A 21,293-nucleotide genomic window follows, 5' to 3' on the forward strand; every position below is an offset into this window, starting at 1 on the left:
AATTAACCTAGCCTAAAAATTCTAGACTGTTTATGACTTTGACAGTGGGAAAACGTACAAAATCAGCAAGGGATCAAATACTTATTTCCTTCACTGTATATATTTATTTGCATTGTGCACAGAAAAATAAGTATTTGATCCCCTACCAACCATTAAGAGTTCAGCCTCCTCCAGACCAGTTACACGCTCCAAATCAACTTGGTGCCTGCATTAAAGACAGCTATCTTAAATGGTCACCTGTATAAAAGACTCCTGTCCACAGACTCAATTAATCAGTCTGACTCTAACCTCTACAACATGGGCAAGACCAAAGAGCTTTCTAAGGATGTCAGGGACAAGATCATAGACCTGCACAAGGCTGGAATGGGCTACAAAACCATAAGTAAGATGCTGGGTGAGAAGGAGACAACTGTTGGTGCAATAGTAAGAAAATGGAAGACATACAAAATGACTGTCAATCGACATCGATCTGGGGCTCCATGCAAAATCTCACCTCATGGTATCCTTGATCCTGAGGAAGGTGAGAGCTCAGCCGAAAACTACACGGGGGGAACTTGTTAATGATCTCAAGGCAGCTGGGACCACAGTCACCAAGAAAACCATTGGTAACACATTACGCCGTAATGGATTCAAATCCTGCAGTGCCCGCAAGGTCCCCCTGCTCAAGAAGGCACATGTACAGGCCCGTCTGAAGTTTGCAAATGAACATCTGGATGATTCTGAGAGTGATTGGGAGAAGGTGCTGTGGTCAGATGAGACTAAAATTGAGCTCTTTGGCATTAACTCAACTCGCCGTGTTTGGAGGAAGAGAAATGCTGCCTATGACCCAAAGAACACCGTCCCCACTGTCAAGCATGGAGGTGGAAACATTATGTTTTGGGGGTGTTTATCTGCTAAGGGCACAGGACTACTTCACCGCATCAATGGGAGAATGGATGGAGCCATGTACCATCAAATCCTGAGTGACAACCTCCTTCCCTCCACCAGGACATTAAAAATGGCTCGTAGCTGGGTCTTCCAGCACGACAATGACCCGAAACATACAGCCAAGGCAACAAAGAAGTGGCTCAAAAAGAAGCGCATTAAGGTCATGGAGTGGCCTAGCCAGTCTCCAGAGCTTAATCCCATCGAAAACTTATGAAGGGAGCTGAAGATCCGAGTTGCCAAGCGACAGCCTCGAAATCTTAATGATTTACAGATGATCTGCAAAGAGGAGTGGGCCAAAATTCCATCTAACATGTGTGCAAACCTCATCATCAACTACAAAAAACTTCTGACTGCTGTGCTTGCCAACAAGGGTTTTGCCACCAAGTATTAAGTCTTGTTTGCCAAAGGGATCAATACTTATTTCTCTGTGCACAATGCAAATAAATATATATAATTTTGACAATGTGATTTTCATTTTTTTTTTTTATATATAATCTATCTCTCACTGGTACAATTAACCTAGCCTGAAAATTCTAGACTGTTCATGTCTTTGACAGTGGGCAAACTTACAAAATCAGCAAGGGATCAAATACTTATTTCCTTCAGTGTATATACACATATATATATACCTCCAAAGTTGTATTCTCAGGAATACTGCCTGTGCAATGCGCATCACAGGAAAGACAGCGGGAGCTCAGGGAGTTAAATGCATGGCTGAAGTCTTGGTGTAGAGGAGAAGGATTTGGGTTCCAAGAGCACTGGGCTGACTTTTCATTGGTGTACAAACTGTATTCTGCAGATGATTTGCACCTAAATGGAAGGGGGTCCGCTGTGCTGGGGGAGAGAATTCTAGCTGGGGTGGCGGAGTATTTAAACTAGAGCTGAGGAGGGAGAGTAATGTAGAAAAAAAAGGGGTAGCCAGGTTAGAGAGGGGTCAGACTATATTGGTGGGGGGAGAAACAGAATGTGGGGAGAGGACTAGACAACAAGATAAGGAGATCCTTTCGTTACAAAACATCAGTGTAAATAAAAAGGCCGGTTTAATGTCAAATCACATTTCTGATAATAAAAGTGAAAAACTGACAGGCAAGTTAAAGTGTATGTTCACAAATGCCAGAAGTCTAACAAGCAAAATGGGGGAGCTGGAGGCCTTGATACTGGAAGAAAATATAGATATAGTTGGTGTTGCTGAAACATGGCTGGACTCTTCACATGACTGGGCTGTAAATCTACAGGGTTTTACACTTTTTCGGAAAGACAGGACAAATAGGAAAGGCGGTGGTGTATGTCTGTATGTGAGAAATGATATGAAGGCGAGTGTGAAAGAGACAATAGTGGGTGAATACTGTGAGGAGGTTGAAACCTTGTGGGTGGAACTAGAAAGGGAGGTAAACACTGAAAAAATTACTTTTGGTGTAATCTATAGACCCCCCAATATAACTGAGGAGATGGAAGTTCAGCTATATAAACAGATGGAGCGGGCTGCACAGGCGGGTACTGTAGTGATAATGGGAGATTTTAATTTCCGGGATATTAATTGGTGTCATATTTCGGCTTCAACTGCAAAGGTGAGACATTTCCTCAACCTGTTGCAGGAAAATTTTATGGGCCAGTTTGTGGAAGACCCGACTAGAAGTGAAGCTCTGTTGGATCTGGTCATTTCTAATAATGCAGATCTTGTTGGGAATGTCAATGTTCGTGAAAACCTCGGTAACAGTGATCATAATATAGTTACATTTTACCTATACTGTAAAAAACAAACGCAGGCTGGGAGGGCAAAAACATTTAATTTTAAGAAAGCCAATTTCCCCAGGATGAGGGCTGCAATTCAGAATATAGACTGGGAAGAACTAATGTCAAATAATGGAACAAATGATAAATGGGAGATTTTCAAATCTACTTTGAGTTATTATAGTGCAAAATTTATTCCTATAGGTAACAAGTATAAACGACTCAAATTAAACCCCACATGGCTTACACCTTCTGTGAAAGGGGCAATACACGACAAAAAAAGGGCATTTAAAAAATACAAATCTGAGGATACATCTGCAGCCTTTGTAAAATATAAAGAGCTTAATCAAATCTGTAAAAAGGTAATAAAATTAGCAAAAATACAAAATGAAAGGCAGGTGGCCAAGGATAGTAAAACAAATCCCAAAAAATTCTTCAAGTATATAAATGCTAAAAAGCCAAGGTCTGAACATGTAGGACCCCTAGATAATGGTAATGGGGAGTTGATCACAGGGGATCAAGAGAAGGCAGAGTTACTAAATGGGTTCTTTAGCTCTGTATATACAACTGAAGAAAGAGCAGCTGATGTAGCCGGTGCCAGTGCTGTTAATATATCCGTTGATATACTGAATTGGATGAATGTAGATATGGTCCAAGCTAAATTAAAGAAAATAAATGTGCACAAGGCCCCGGGACCAGATGGGTTACACCCTAGAATTCTTAAAGAGCTTAGTTCAGTTATTTCTGTCCCCCTTTTCATAATATTCAGAGAATCTCTAGTGACTGGTATAGTGCCAAGGGACTGGCGCAGTGCAAATGTGGTGCCTATTTTCAAAAAGGGCTCTAGGTCTTCCCCGGGTAATTATAGACCAGTAAGCTTAACATCCATCGTGGGGAAAATGTTTGAGGGGCTATTGAGGGACTATATACAGGATTATGTGACAATAAATAGCATTATAAGTGACAGCCAGCACGGTTTTACTAAGGACAGAAGTTGTCAAACTAACCTAATCTGTTTTTATGAAGAGGTGAGCAGAAGTCTAGACAGAGGGGCCGCTGTGGATTTAGTGTTTTTGGACTTTGCAAAGGCATTTGACACTGTCCCCCATAGACGCCTAATGGGTAAATTAAGGACTATAGGTTTAGAAAATATAGTTTGTAATTGGATTGAGAATTGGCTCAAGGACCGTATCCATAGGGTTGTGGTCAATGATTCCTACTCTGAATGGTCCCCAGTTATAAGTGGTGTACCCCAGGGTTCAGTGCTGGGACCACTATTATTCAACTTATTTATTAATGATATAGAGGATGGGATTAATAGCACTATTTCTATTTTTGCAGATGACACCAAGCTATGTAATATAGTTCAGTCTATGGAAGATGTTCATGAATTGCAGGCAGATTTAAACAAACTAAGTGTTTGGGCGTCCACTTGGCAGATGAAGTTTAATGTAGATAAATGTAAAGTTATGCATCTGGGTACCAACAACCTGCATGCATCATATGTCCTAGGGGGAGCTACACTGGCGGATTCACTTGTTGAGAAGGATCTGGGTGTACTTGTAAATCATAAACTAAATAACAGCATGCAGTGTCAATCAGCTGCTTCAAAGGCCAGCAGGATATTGTCGTGTATTAAAAGAGGCATGGACTCACGGGACAGGGATGTAATATTACCACTTTACAAAGCATTAGTGAGGCCTCATCTAGAATATGCAGTTCAGTTCTGGGCTCCAGTTCATAGAAAGGATGCCCTGGAGTTGGAAAAAATACAAAGAAGAGCAACAAAGCTAATTAGGGGCATGGAGAATTTAAGTTATGAGGAAAGATTGAAAGAATTAAACCTATTTAGCCTTGAAAAAAGACGACTAAGGGGGGACATGATTAACTTATATAAATATATTAATGGCACATACAAAAAATATGGTGAAATCCTGTTCCTTGTAAAACCCCCTCAAAAAACAAGGGGGCACTCCCTCCGTCTGGAGAAAAAAAGGTTCAAGCTGCAGAGGCGACAAGGCTTCTTTACCGTGAGAACTGTGAATCTATGGAATAGCCTACCGCAGGAGCTGGTCACAGCAGGGACAGTAGATGGCTTTAAAAAAGGGTTAGATAATTTCCTAGAACAAAAAAATATTAGCTCCTATGTGTAGAAATTTTTCCTTCCCTTTTCCCGTCCCTTGGTTGAACTTGATGGACATGTGTCTTTTTTCAGCCGTACTAACTATGTAACTATGTAACATATATATATATACATATGCACACACATATATATATATATACACATATATATATACACACATATATATATATATATATATATATATATATATATATATATATATACATACATACATACATACATATACACATTTTTATATATATGCATGATATATGTGTAAGATTTATTTGTACAGATTAAAACAACACGTTTCGAGGCCGGAACCGGCCTCTACATCAGGTAAAATACATATGTATTTTACCTGATGAAGAGGCTGGTTCGGCCTCGAAACGCATTGTTTTAATCTGTACAAATAAATCTTCTTGGATCTTATCTTCACCTTTCTGTGTCAATCCTAATTGAAGATAGAACCATATTACTCTCGTAGCGCCGGGACAAAGAACCCGGTATTTTACTTTCCCTTATCCTATTTTAAATCTGGACACACCAAGTCCAGCCTGGGATCCAGGCTGCAGCTGAATCTACCCATTACCCATTAGTGTACATTGGACCACACTGTTTTGGATGTTGCGTTCCTAGCACAACCGAATCAGGTCAGCATAATTGACCACCTTTCATATTACCATACAATTATTTTACAGGTTCATGCGCTATGTGCGCTGTGTCTTTTCTCTTTTACAACTATATACAGGGGGCATTGTGTGGAGCACTCTCTACAGGTGTCTTTGATTAGAGCCCCGAGACATAACTTTGCTTGGGGTTCCAGAAATGCCACATTTGCCCCTGAGGGTTAGTACAAGGATAGTTATTGCTGGGGCCCTGTATCTAAGGCTATATTAAGATGATCGTGACATATATACGCGGGTAAGAAAACGCACGTAAATCTGTCCATGTGCATTGTTTTGCATCGGTGTGCTTTGCGTGTGGCATGTGTTTTTCACTTGCAAGCACTTCTTTTTTTTCAATGTAATTGACGCGTGTAACACGGACAGCACACAGATGTGCGTCCAAGTGCTGTCAGTGGTTTTCACGCACTCATTGACTTCAATGGGCGACTTGGTGCGTGAAAACGCACCAATATAGGACATGCAGTGAGTTTCACGCAATGGACACTCGCTGTGTGAAAACTCATGCATGTGTGAATAGCCCCATTGAAATTAATTAGCCATGTGCTGTGCGTTGTTTCAATGCATAGCAAATGGACGAGAATCACGCTTGTCTGAATGAGCCCTAAGTCTATCATGTGTGATACTGTCTGCTGGGGCCATGTATCTAAGTCTATCATGTATGATACTGTCTGCTGGGGCCATGTATCTAAGCCTATCAAGTATTATACTACATGCTGAGACAATGCATCCAATTCTATCCAGCGGTGTAAATATAGGAGCCTTCGTCTTATAGATATGCTATCTCCGATATATATGTAAAAAATTTATTTATTTCTCTGGGGTGGGGTAAATTTATGACTTGGGGGTTGTGCCCCTGATCTTTTAAGACCCTAGCAACGCCCCTGAGCATAGTACAGTTTTAGGCTGGGGCTACACAGCGACTTTGGCCGCAAAGAAGTTGCAAGGCAAAAGATTGCTATATTCCGTAGCATACATTGCAAGTACTGTCAATGTGGTCACATCGCTGTAATTTCACTTGCGTTGTATGCTACTGGACAAATAAATTTTTGCCATGCGACCTGTGTCATGGCTAAAGTCATCGTGTAGCCCCAGCCTAAAACTATACTATATTCCAATATATATATAAGACAGACAGACAGACAGAGATAATAATAATCTTTATTTGTAACAGGTCGCACACCCAAAGAGTTTGCTATGTCCACATTTCAGCCGTGCAACCTATGTCGCGGCCAAAGTCACCATGTAGCCCCAGCCTTAGGCTGGATTCCCACGAGCGTGTGTGTTTTGTGCGCGCAAAAAACATGGCGTTTTGCACGCGCAAAAGGTACATAACAGCTCCGTATGTCAGCAGCATATGATGCGTGGCTGCGTGATTTTCGCGCAGCCGCCATCATTATGACACTCTGTTTGTAAACAGAAAAGCACGTGGTGCTTTTCTGTTTACATTCAGTTTTTACTGCTGTTGCGCGAATCACGCACGACACACGGAAGTGCTTCCGTGTGCTGCCCGCGATTTTCACGCACCCATTGACTTCAATGGATGCGTGATGCGCGAAAAACGCACGAATATAGGACATGTCGTGAGTTTTACGCAGCGGACACACGCTGCGTGAAACTCACGGACAGTCTGTACGGCCCCATAGACTAACATAAGTCCGTGCGAGGCGCGTGAAAATCATGCGCGTTGCACGGACATATATCACGTTCGTCTAAATAAGCCCTGCAGATTTTACCTGCATATTTGTGCAGAAAGAGTCTGCAGCGAATTACAGTACAAGGCAAGTAGATGAGATTTTACAAATGTAATCCTCAAGCTGCAGATATTTTGCTCTGCATATTTTCAAATCTTTTAAATGTCATTAAATTAATACCTTAGAGGGCTCTAATTTCATTTTTTCTTAAAAAGTCATTTTGGGAGTGTTAACGGTTTTCTGGCACTTTACAACATCTGTAATGGTCGTATGGTGTCAGCAAACCAGCTTTGGAAAAATTGCTCTCGAAAAGTCAGTTTCCACACTACTCATTGTAAAGTGGTTACACGATCTGATCTTAGACTTATCCCTAAGGGTCCATTCAGACAGTGGGGTTGAGGTGCAGTAAAAAAACACTTGCGGTTTTACCACGAATTGGTGCGTTTTCTGATGCGGTTGCAGTTTTTTTAAGGCAAATACGCCATAAACCAAAACACTGAGTATTTTAGCTTTCTTTTATTTGACCAAATACTAAAATGTAACATCTGGCGGCAGCATTTGTGGTGGAAAAACGTGCAAATAATTCAGTGATATATGTCACCGAAAACACTAGTAAACACAGTGTGTGAACCCAGCCTCACAGATGTAGTCACACTTCTTGAGTATTTCATTTTGTGCATTGGATCAGTAACAATTGGCTGCTATTTACGCTCAACGATTGTGGAAGTAGGAAGGGTGTACTTAGTTTTCCCCATCTAGTTTCTGAATGCTAGTTTACTTTTATGAAAAAATGACTACATATTGTTATCTGTTATGTCACTAAAGTTGTTTACAGAATTCGGTGAGAACCACGCAAATGTTATTTAGGTCCTGAAAAATAAAAACATAGAATTTAACTGTACTTTGTGTTCGAATTTCACATACGTTTTCTCATGACTGTATGTAAATGTGTTGTATGTTCTACTTTTTAGTATGCTCACACTGTATCTTAAATGTTACACAAATGTCACCATATAAATGAAATGTCACATCTGTGACTTATTGCAAGCGTTAAAGGTTAACTAAACTTTCAAAAAACTTTTGACATGTCATAGTGACATGTCTGAAGTTTTGATCGGTTGGGGTCCGAGCACTGAGACCCCCACCGATCACTAAAACAAAGCGGCAGAAGCGTTGGGTGGGCGACGTGCTGCTTAGATTCTGATCGGCTTTCCGAGGAAAGCCGAACAAACAATGGTCAGCCTAAAAAAAAACTTTCTATTGAGCCCGTATACCGCTCCGAGGAAAGCCAATCATAAACGAAGCGGCACAACGCTCACCATTGAAAATTATTTGCTGAACGTTCTATAGAAAAAAATTGCCAGTTTTGTTTACCCACCTTTTTATGCCTTGTTTGATGCTGACACCCATTAGCACAAAAGGATGGTCAACGTTGTGTAGCTGTGTTATCTTTTAGGTTTCCTAACTAGAGGACATTTTTTTTTCCTTATTTTGGCCATGAGAAACAATGATCAAGTTGGGCCAAATGGTTGTGGGTAATGTGTCTAATAAAAATGTGATCTGTAATATGTGCTATGTTCATGGGTAAATATAGGTGTTTCTGCAATGTAAGCATGCTGGGAGTAATGACTAAAAGATGGGGTATGGATGATGTGAAATGATGCAATGATTAAATATCCTTCTGGGAATCATGACTTGAATTTGTTTGTGGCACATCCGCTGTAAAGTAAATAATTGTCCTGCTGAATCCAGTTTACGTAAGTTTTGTGTGTTTTAGATAATGAATAAACTATGACAAACTAACCATCTAAGAAACAATGTATTGCAGCAAGGGTGCACTACTAATGTAAAAGACCTAAGTGCCTCATACAGATAACTTATTTCAGGTTGAGCGGCAATTATATTCGAGAAATTCACGTTGTTTGAAAATTTTAAACTGAAATGATATAGTTTATAAAAAAATAATTGTTTTAGAGCATTGTAGGTCTAATGAAAACAGTGTTCCCTCAAGTTAAAATATTAATTTGTTCAGAGAAGACCAATGCAAAATGAAAATATTGTAACTTGAGAGTATAATTTTATGGACAACTAGTAATTGGTTTCAAAGCCCCCAAAATGTAACCCAAAATAAGAGGAAATGAAGTAGATAACTAATACAAATAAAGCAAATAAGTCCTTACATATAGAAGTCAGAGAGAACTGCTGAAGCTGGTAAATCACTCTCTATGTTGTGGACAGGAACTTCTATAAGGTCTGAGCAGTGGCGGTTTAAGCAGACCATAGGCCCTGGTCTGTTCCACAAACTTGGGTCCCCCTTCTCCACCACTGCTCTGCTGTGTCTATATTGAACACAACCTTTTTGTCCGAGCATTGACAAATGGGTGTTACGATTCCTCTTGTCAAGGGCTGTGACCCTACATACTGACAGTCTTCAACTATCGCTGACAGTATAACACTGTGTAGGGACGCATCCTCCTGACAATGGGATTGGTAACATGCATATGTCTATTAGCCCTGGGTACACAAAGACTTTATGTGGAGTACAAGGATTTCCTACAATAGACATGTTAGGAGACTGGACAGATTCTCTATAGATTCAGTGACTAACAAGTGACATCTTCACTGATGGGAGTCGTTCTCTTTTCTTTTCCATCTGACACAAGCCAGTATGGCGACTTTTCCTGATGAGGCATCTTTGCTCCTCACGTCTGCAGCTATTTCCAGCCTCTATAGAAACACAAAAGTTCAGGCACCAAGGCCCAGGACCATAAATTAAAGGTGTTGCCCGGGCAAGGACCGGTTTTTCATACTGATGACCTATCGATGTGCCCGGACAACCCCTTTTACTCAGACTAATGAATTAAAATGCATACAGACCCCAGACCTTCTAAACTGTTGCCGTCCCCAGACCAGACCCCCCTAAGCAAATACAGACCCCAGAACAAGCACCCTAAACAAATACAGACCCCAGAACAAGCACCCTAAATACAGACCTAGGACCAGACCCCTAAATACAGACCCCCAGACCTGACCTCACTAGACTAATACAGACCCCATAAACTAATACAGACCTCAGACCAGACCCCTAAATACAGACCCCAGACCTGACCCCCAAAACTAATGACCCCAGACCTGACTCCCTAAACTAATACATACCCAAGACCAGACCCCCTAAACTAGTGCAGACCCCGGACCAGACCCCCTAAATACAGACCACATAAACTAATACAGACCCCATACCTGACTCTCTAAACTAATACAGAACCCAGACCCCCTGAATACAAACCCCCATAAACTAATACAGAGCCCAAACCAGAGCCCCTAAATATACAGACCCCAGACCTCCTAAATACAGGCCCCAGACCAGACCCCCTAAATATACAGACCCCTAAATATAGACCCTAGACAAGACCCCATAAATATACAGACCCTAGACCTCCTAAATACAGACCCCAGACCAGACCCCCTAAATACAGACACTAGATAAGACCCCCTAAATATACAAACCCAGACCTCCTAAATACAGACCCCCAGATAACACCCCTAAATACAGACCCCAGACCAGACCCCTAAATACAGACTCCAGACCCCTTCAACTAATACAAAACCCCAGACCCCATAAATACAGACCCCAAAAAACTAACAGACCCCATACCAGACCCCCCTAAATACAAACCCCTTAAACTAACATACTCCAGACCAGACCTCCTAAATGCAGACCCCAGACCCCTTAAACAAATACAGACCCCTTAACCCCTTCCCGCCGGATCACGTACATTAACGTCATTAAAACCGGTGTCTTACCGCATTTTGACGTTACTGTACGTCATGGAGATGAAGCTGACTCAGGAGCTGAGCCAGCGACATCACCGACGGGTAACAGCTGTATGTTACAGCTGGCACCCTGAGGTATCGGCCAGGACCGGAGCTAGCCTCCGATCCGACCGATTAACCCCTCACATGCTGCGTTCAATAGAGATCGCAGCATGTGAGGAGTTTATAGCCACCGGCACCCCAGCAACGTGATCGCTGGGTTGCCGGTGGCTGCAAAGGCGATCGGAGGGCTAATGCTTACCTCCCGATCAGCCTGTAACGGAATGCTCCTATGCCCCGTCGTCGGCGGGGCCCAGGAGGCTTCCGGTACCATCGGCAAGATGGCGCCGCCTCAGCTTCCGGCTCAGAAGCTGAGCCGGCGTCATCAGCAGTGGGTGTCCACTGTATGTTACAGCGGACACCCCGATCTATCGCCAGGAACCGGAGCTAGCTCCGATTCCTGGCATTAACCCCTTCGATGCAGCGATCCATTGTGATCGATGCATCCTAGAGGTTTGTAGAAAATCGGCAGTCTTGCCATGCGATGGCAAGGCTGGCGACTGTTACTATGGCAACAGGAGCCCTAACAATGGACTCCTGTCTGCCATTATGTAAGCTGATTAGGCCCCGCCCAGAGGCGGAGCCTGATCGGCTTGCTGTCAGTGAACAACTGACAGTTCCAATACATTGCACTACATAGGTAGTGCAATGTATTAGAACATCAAACAAACAGTTGGACTTTCAAGTCCCCTAGTGGGACTAAAGAAAAGTGTAAAAAAAGTAAAAATAAAAGTTGTAAAACATACAATAAAAGTTTCAAGTAATAAAATAAAACACAATCGCCCTTTTTCACTTATCAAGTCATTTATTATAGAAAAAAATAATAAAGCCATACATATTTGGTAGCGTGCGACCGTAACGACCTGAACTATAAAAATATTATGTTATTTATCCAGCGCAGTGAACGCCGTAAAACAAAAACCCTCAAAAACACTGCCATAATTACTGTTTTTTTGGTCACTGTCTTCCAAAGATTTAAATAAAAAGTGATCAAAAAGTCGCATGTATCCAAAAATGGTACCGATAAAATCTATACCTCGTCTTGCAAAAAACAAGCCGTCACACAGCTCCATCGATGAAAAAATGTAAAAGTTATGGCTCTCACAACTTGGCGACAGAAAAAATACATTCTCTTTCCAAAAGTAATTTTATTGTGCAAAAAGTTCTAAAAAAGTTCTATAAATTTGGTATCGCCGGAATCGTACTGACCCGCAGAATAAAGGTAACATGTAGTTTATAACGCATGGTGGACGCTGTATAAAAAAAAACAACTAAAAACTATGGCAGAATTTCTTTCTTTTTTTGTCACCTTGCCTCCCAAAAAAAGGATAACAAGTGATCAAAAAGTCGCATGTACCCCAATATGTACCAATAAAAGCTACAGCTCGTCCCGTAAAAAAAGAGCCCTCATACCACTACGTCTATGAAAAAATAAAATAAGTTAAGGCTCCAATAATTCAGGAAAGAAAATTATCCAGTTGTGAAGGCCCGAGGGGAACTGTAATGATAGGGGTAGGGAAACGGACAAGTGAGCCCTAATCTACCCGCCACTCTGTCCCTACCTGCAACGACCCGCCCTAGGCGACGGGGTACAACTGGGCGGCGGTCCCCACACTCAGCAAGTGCACGAGACAAACAGACAAGGGTACACAAAGCCAAGGGAAATGGGGCAGTTGCCCACGGCAACACCGTGAGCAACAAGAGAGGTGAACCAGCCGAGTCAAACCAGGAGTGCACGAGGCACCAAACGCAGAGCAGGAGAGTAGCCAGTAAGCCGGGGTCAATATGGAGCAGGATCAAATAGTCAGAAGCTGTAGCTGGGCCAGGAAACCACACGAGAAGAATCACAAGCAAAGGAGGAAAAGGAAAGGCAGGTATAAATAGACAGAGGGCGGGAGCTAGCTGAGTCTGGCCAGGCTGCGATAGGCTCTCCCACTCCTAAGCCTGCCAGCCTGAGTGGTGGAAGCTGGAGTCAGTCTCAGAGACATAGACTCAGGTGAAGACTGATTACCTATGGGCGTTAACCCCGAAGCTGTGCCTGGCAGATCCTTTACAGGAACGTTTCTTCTGTTTCAAAAGGCGATGTATCAAGGCACTAAAATTAGGGAACCAGGAAGGGGAGGGTCCAAACATATCTGCTGGAAGCGATGGTGCCCGTATTATACCAGGACAACACTTTCCCGGCAAAATTCCCCAAACTGCAAAGGTGCGGAGTGTGGACCAAAAGGGGGATAAGGAAGGACATTTATCAGTGCGACACCGGTCTGTACAGAAAGGATCGATCACAGCGTAACACACATCTATGGATCATTTTATTATTTTTTTTACCTTATTATTATACCACCTGACTATACCCCTGATGTACTCTGCCCAGCTCAGATATGCCCCACATTATAAACGGAAACAACAGTGATACTCCAAACAAAACTATTACCAAGCAAATTCCACGCTCCAAAACCCAAATGGCGCTCCCACCCATCTGAGCCCTACAGTGTGCCCAAACAGCAGTTTACTTCCACATATATGGCATCACCATACCCGGGAAAACCCTTTTAACAATTTTTGGGTGTGTGTCCCCAGTGGCACAAGCTGGGCACGACATATTTGACACTGAATTGGCATATCTAGGGAAAAATTTTAATTTGTACCTTCCGCAGCGCAATCATTTATGGAAAAGACACGTGGGGTGAAAATGCTCACTACACCTCTTAATAAATGCCTTGAGGGGTGCAGTTTCCAAAATGTGGTCACTTCTCAGGGTTTTTTTTTATTATTTCACATCAAAGCCTCTGCAATTGTGAACCAATACTTTATATGTCGCCAAATTAGGCCTCAATTTTACATGGTACTCTTTCACTCCTGAGCCCTGTCGAATGTCCAGGCAAAAAGATTAGGGCCATATGTAGGGTGATTCTAAAACAGGGAAACACTGCATAATAATTGAGAGCTGTCTTGTTATGGTGGCACAAGCTGGGCACCACATATTGGCGTATCTAAGGAAAAATTCCCATTTTCATTCTCCCACATTGTGTGCACACGCATTTCTGCAAAATACCTGTGGGGTTAACATGCTCACTACACCCCTAGGTGAATACCTTGAGGGTGTTGTTTCCAAAATGGGGTCACTTCTGGGGGGATCCACTATTTTGGTCCCACAGGGACTTTGCAAATGCAACATAGCGCCCAGAAACCAAATGCAGCAAAATCTGTACACCAAAAGCAAATGGCGCTGCTTCCCTTCTACGACCACGTGTGGGGTATTGCCGTACTCCAGAGAAGTTGCTTTACAAACGTTGGGGTTCTTTTTTTCCTTTATTTGTTAAGAAAATTAAAAATTTGGAGCTAAAGCTACGTCTTATTGAAGAAAAAGGAATTTTTTTATTTTCACTGCCCAATTCCAATAAAATCTATGAAACACCTGTGGGGGCAAAATGCTCACTACACTCCTAGATGGATTCCTCAAGGGGTGTAGTTTTCTCAATGGAGTCACTTTTTTGGCATTTTCACTGTTTTGGTACCTCAGGGGCTTTGCAAATGCGACATGGCCTGCACACCATTCCTGCTAAATTTGAGCTCCAAAAGCCAAATAGCGCTCTTTCCCTTCTAAGCTCCGCTGTGTGTCCAAACATCTGTTTATAACCACATGTGGGGTATTGTTTTACTCGGGAGAAATTGCTTTACAAAAGCTTTTTCTCCTTTAGTCCTCGTGGAAATTAGAAAAAATTAGCTAAACCTACATTATCTTTGAAAGAATGACGATTTTTATTTTCACGGCCTACTTCCAATAATTTCTGCAAAAAACCTGCGGGGTCAAAATGCTCACTATACCCCTAGATAATTTCCTCAAGGGGTGTAGTTTCCCAAATGGGGTCACTTTTGGTGGATTTCCACTGTTTTGGCACCGAAAGAGCCCTTGAAACCTGACATGGTGCCTAAAATATTTTCTAATAAAAAGGAGGCCCAAAATCCACTAGGTGCTGCTTTGCTTCTGAGGCCGGTGCTTCAGTCCATTACCGCACTAGGGCCACATGTGGGATATTTCTAAAAACTGCAGAATCTGGGCAATAAGTATTGAGTTGCGTTTCTCTGGTAAAAACTTCTGTGTTACAAAAAAAATAGATTAAAAATGAATTTCTGCAAAAAAACTTTGCTTTAATTCCTGTGAAACGTTTAAAGGGTTAAGAAACTTTCTAAATGCTGTTTTGAATACTTTGAGGGGTGAAGATTTTAAAATGGGGTGACTTTTTGGCGGTTTCTAATATATAAGGCCCTAAAAGCCGCTTCACAACTGAACTGGCCCCTGTAAAAATATCCTTTTGAAATTTTCTTGAAAATGTGAGAAATTGCTGCTAAAGTTCTAAGCCTTGTGACGTCATAGAAAAATAAAAGGACGTTCAAAAAACGATGCCAATCTAAAGTAGACATATGGGGGATGTTAATTAGCAACAATTTTGTGTGGTATAACTGCCTGTCTTACAAGCAGATACATTTACATTTAGAAAAATGCTAATTTTTGCAATTTTTCACAACATTTTGGTGTTTTTCACTGGTAAATATTGAATTTATCGACCACATTTTTCCACTATCATAAAGTCCAATGTGTCACGAGAAAATAATCTCAGAATCGCTTTGATAGGTAAAAGCGTTCCGGAGTTATTACCACATAAAGTGAAATATGTCAGATTTGAAAAAATGGGTCTGGTCCTGAAGGCCTAAATGAGCTTGGTCCTGAAGGGGTTAAGCTAATACAAACCCCAGACCTCCTAAATCAGACCCCAGACCAGATCCCTTGAAAACAGACCCCAGACCATACCCCCTAAATACAGACCCCTTAAACGAATACAGACCCCTTAAGCTATTACAAACCCCAGACCTCCTAAATACAGATCCCAGAACAGACCCCTTGAATACAGACCTCAGACCAGACCCACTAAACTAATGCAGACCCCTTAAATACACACCCCCCTAATTCCAGCCCTTCTAAATACAGACCGCCAGGCCTCCTAAATACAGACCCCTTAAACTAATACAGACCCCCTAAATACAGACCCCTTAAACTAAAACAGACCCCAGACCAAACCACCTAAATGCAGACCCCCTCCATACAGACCCCCTAAAGACAGACCCCAGACCCCTTAAACAAATCCTTGATCCCCTTATACTTACCTAGCAGCTCACCTCACCTCACGGTCTTCTCTCTTGATGCTGTTGTAAGACCTGTGGTCATGTGACCAGCAGGTCTCTAATCAGTAACAAGAACTGCAGACATAATGTCATGTGATCTTTATGTATGCACGTCCTTTACAGGACTTACACAATGCTGTTTTGTCACGTTTTTTTCCGCGATTGCAGCAAAAACACATTTTACTTGGGGCGGCCATGGGCTCCCTGGGAGTCTTGGGCGGCCGCCCAAAACGCTGATGATCCGCCATTGGGTCTAAGCAATTAATACAAAATTGAACATCCATGACTGGTGTTACGGGGACAAGGGGGCGGGCCAACTGGGCAATTGCCCAAGTCCCCCATTCTGCTGCACATTTATGGGCAGGGTGGCACTGGCCCCCTCATGCCTGGTGGCGTTGCTAGGACCGGAGGGGCCCCCGGTGCTAGCGACAGCCACATTCACTTGTATCTGTGTCCTCAGGACGAGGATACAAATGAATACTATAGGCTGCAGGCCACATTAGGCCTGCAGCCTATAAGGCGCTGGCATGATGACGTCACTGCATTATGCTGGTCTGCGAAAGTGTCCCGCCCGGAGGCTGAGCAGTGCTCCGTCCGTCACTGGAACGGGGCAAGGTAAGTACAATGTTTTTTTTTTGGAGGGGGGGGCTGTGTGGCAATATAAAAGGGGGGATTGCTATGTAGCACTATATACAATGGAAGGGAGCTGTGTGGCACTATCTACAAGGGGGGGCTGTGTGGCACTATCTTCAAGAGGGGGCAGTGCAGCACTACCTTCAAGAGGGTGGCAGTGTGGCACTATCTCCAAGAGGTCGCTGTGTGGCACTATCTTCTAGGGGGCTTGTGGCACTATATATAAGGGGGAGGACTGTTGCGATATCTACAGGGGGCTGTGTGTGGCACTATCTACAGGGAGGCTGTGTGTGATGCTATCTACAGCGGGCTGTGTGTGGTGCTATCTACAGGGAGCACAAAGGGGCATTATTACTGTGGGGGCACAAAGGGGGCATAGTTAATGTGGCACTTTTATGGTGTCGAGCACTAAGGGATCATTATTACCATATAGGTGATCTGTGGATTATGAGTTTTAGAGGATGGGGTATAGGTGTGGAGGGTGCAGGAAAAGCGAGAAACCAACGTGTCTGTGTGTCAAATTCTGCACAGATGAGTCATGGCTGGAATAAGTCGTCCCAGTGGTCTGGGCCGGATGGAGAAAAAAGGGAAAGTGAACGACTCTAATCAGAGAAAACATCACCTGTGAGTCACTGGATATAAATGATCTGTAATCACTTATATTGTCTGCAGGACTCCTATGTATAACTGTCATCTACCACTTTATGGTCACTATATGGTGGTAATATTGGTATTTGTATAGTGGTTTTTATTCAGTAACAGTATGGGGGTATTATTCAGTCACTATGTGGTTATGGTGTGGAGGTATTATTCAGTAACAGTATGGGGTATTATTCAGTCACTGGTTATGATGTGGCAGTAGTACATGGACCGTATAATGTTTTATTATTGGCAAAATTGCTCTTATAATAGTGAGTTCTATTCAGTAACAGTATGCAGGTAATATTTCATCTGGTATAGTGGTATGATTTAATAACTGTATATGTATATAGATAATTTTTTTGTGTGAGAGGGGACATATGCTTTGGGGCTTGCAACGCTCCTTGACGTGCATTTCTCTGCACACCGCCTTCTGAATTGACTGCAGTTAGGGAGTGTTCACATCAGCATTTGGTTTCCATTGATTGGTTTGGCCTGACCTTTTTTTCGTCAGAGGAACCCATCAACAGAAAGGGAAACGGAAATCATAGTTTCAGTTTGCATTACCATTGATTTCAATGGTAATGCTTCCGTTGCAAATGGTTTTTGTCTCTCTACGTTCCGTAAGGTTTCAGGTTTTTTTCATGGAATCAATAGCGCAGTCGACTGCACTATTGTTTCGGAAAAAAAAAAAACGGAAACCCTAAAATAATAGCAGTGCCAGCATTTTTCAGAAAAAACTAAAAAATGTAATGTATAAACTGAAAAAAAATTCAGATTTCATTTTACTGAACTAATATTTAGTAGCATAACCATTGTTTCTGAGGACTGCTTGACATCTGTGTTGCATGGAGTTGACCAACTTCTGGCACCTCTGAACAGGTATTCCAGAAGATTGGACGACATCCCACAGTTCTTCAGCATTTTTGGGATTTTCCTGATAAACTGCATTTTTTTATGTCACCCTACAAGTTCTCTATGGGATTGAGGTCAGGGGATTGGGCTAGCCACTCCATTACCTTAATCCTGTTTTCTGTTACCAACCTGTTCGCTTACAGGTGTGTTTTGGGTCATTATCATGTTGAAACACCCATTTCAAGGGCATTTCTTCTTCGGCATAGGGCAACATGATCTCCTCAAGTCATTTGATATATCCAAACTGATCCATGATCCCTTGTATGAGAAAAATAGGCACCAACAACATGGTATTAGAATCATCCCCATATAATTATATTTGCATCACCATGCTTTACTGTCTTCACAGTGTACTGTGGCTTGAATTCATTCCTCGGAGGTCGTCTGACATACTGTCTACAGCGACTAGACCCAAAAAGAACAATTTTTCTTCCATCAGTCCACAAAATGTTGCACCATTTGTCTTTGGGCCAGTCAATGTGTTCCTTGGCAAATTTTAACCTATTCAGGACATGTCTTTTTTTCAACAACGGGACTTTGCGGGGAGTTCTTGCTGGTAACTTTGCTTCACTTAATCATCTTCTGATTGTAGCAGTACTCACTGGTAAATTCAGATCTTCTTTGATCTTTCTGGAGGTAATCATTGGCTGAGCTTTTGCTATTTTGGCTATTCTTCGATCCATTCAAACAGTAGTTCCCCGCTTCCTTCCGTGTCTTTCAGGTTTTGGTTGCCACTTCAAGGCATTTGGGATCATTTTAGCTAAGCAGCCTATAATTTGCTGCACTTCTCTATGTTTTTTCTCTCTAGTACGTTTTTCATCAGAACAATGTCTGGAACGACCCATTTTCCCCAGTATTTCAGAAGGGAATGCACTATAATTGTCACTTGTTATTCCACAGAATGAACGACTTCACCAATTTAACTTCTCAATGCATGTGTGTGTGTGTGTATGTGTGTGTGTGTGTGTGTGTTTGTGTGTTTGTGTGTGTGTGTACAGATGTAGCTATCTTTAACGTGACTTTAGCGCATTAAATACACTGCGGCAAGAGACTTGAACTTGACTATTTAACTTGACTTTTTGATATCACGCTGCAGCCAAGTCAAGAGGGGCATGCATGTGTATGTGTGTGTGTGTGTGTGTGTGTGTGTGTGTGTCCGGAACCAGGCTGAAAATCGGGGGTAAAGGATGGCATGACAAAATTTGTAGGAAAGTGAGAGGGTGGTGCAGTTAATGTGTGAGAAATTGGAAGTATATAATCCTTATTCTGAGTTCTCTGGTGTAGCACAGTGGTGGCCAGTCACAGAGTGTGTGTAGGTTTATGCAATCCTCTACCTTTGCCTGGCAATGGTGTTGGTGACCTCCTGGAGTAGGATTGAGCTGCTGCCAGCGACAATGGCCAAAATAGGCTTAAGAGCCAGATGGAACTCATCACCCCCTCCTTCCTACATTCTCCCAGTTATTGCGGTTATGGCAGGCCTCCCTGGTGGCCTGCCAGCCATCTAGGGACTACCAAGAGAGAGCAGCCATCAACGTTCTGCAATCGGACGACGTCCTGCTGCCTCTGCCTTCCCAGATGCCCCAGATGTACGGAGCTTGGGGCCCTGTCCCCCATCGTTAGACCCCTGTCATGGTGGAGTGGAGGCAGAGTTATCCAGCCTGCTTTGGATGTTCTGCATAAAGAGTCCTCTGCGCAAAGGTTGGCATATGCGATGACGAATCCGGAGAAGAAGAACGTTAAGTGGATCAAGTTCCTCAGGCTGGTGGGGAAACAGCACCTATGCAGCCTGGTAAGTACATGTCCCTTTCTGGTTCTTTACCGGCTATATTTAAGTCCCAAATGTTAGAGGGTGGGTTAGTGGTAGGGCCTCTTGTGGCAACAGGGAGAGTTTGTGCAGGTACATCCACTGCGGAGGGGGTTACGGGAACCATTGAGTAGCATCACAGAGTTATTTTCCCATAGCGATATAACTGAGTGGATGGGTGGTCCGTCGTCTGTCCTGGATTAGTGCTGTGGGTGCTCCTTGCTCCTCCAGTGGTTGGCAGGAAGTGGCAGTTTTGGGAGTCAGAGGTCGCCATTTCGGCAGACAGACAATGAAAATGTGGTTTACGGGGTCCGTTTAGATGATAGGGCCAAAGGTGGGGTCTTCCTCTACTTCGAGGACCCTTTGGGTGTTCATTTGAAGCAAGACGTAAAAGAAAAGATTTGGAAGGACGAATATACCTAGCTATTTTCGCTACTTCCCTGAGAAAAGTTTAATCTTGATAAAGGGAACCGGGATGTAAATAAATAGGAGAAAGAGAAACAGAGATATAATCTGATACCTCAAACATTTACAATTTGGCTCTAGGTATCGGGAAAAGCCACTGATTATATGGGAGTTATACCTGGCTCAGGTACGATGAGCAGTTTAGACAGAGAAGGGCTGTTTGTCATAATATTAGATGGGATCTCGAAGATATGATCGGGCAATAGTTGAGCTTATAGCCCCTGTGCATTTCATGCACTGCCAGGTTATTTTATGTGGTCATAAGACAAAGTGTCTGGATGGGCACAATATACTACTTTAACAGCCGGCCAACCTGGGCAGTCAGACCGAGGCAGTCGAGAAGTTAAGGGGCAGATAGTAAGTCTGATTTGTGCTGGCAATTTAATGAGGGCCAGTGCAAATTCAAGCATTCCTGTTCCACCATCATGATCAACTGTGAGTGGTATTATTACAAAGTGGGAGCGTTTCGGAACCACAGCAACTCAGTCTCGATGTTACAGACCACAAAGTTACAGAGCGGGTGGCTGAGTGCTGAGGGGCATAGTGTATAAAAGTAGTAAATGCTCTGCTGTCTCAATAACTGCAATAACTGCAGAGTTCCAAACCTCCTCTGGCATTAA

At 42.8% G+C, this 21,293-nt stretch overlaps 1 protein-coding gene across 3 annotated transcripts in view; it reads right to left on the reverse strand.

Annotated features, from left to right (window-relative positions):
* AGT (angiotensinogen) overlaps positions 1-21,293 on the reverse strand; it is a 50,454-nt gene that overhangs the window by 18,542 nt on the left and 10,619 nt on the right. The gene's annotated exons all lie outside the window — the stretch shown is intronic.

The sequence above is a fragment of the Rhinoderma darwinii genome, chromosome 4 (genome assembly GCF_050947455.1).
Source record: "Rhinoderma darwinii isolate aRhiDar2 chromosome 4, aRhiDar2.hap1, whole genome shotgun sequence".
Lineage (NCBI taxonomy): Eukaryota > Metazoa > Chordata > Amphibia > Anura > Rhinodermatidae > Rhinoderma > Rhinoderma darwinii.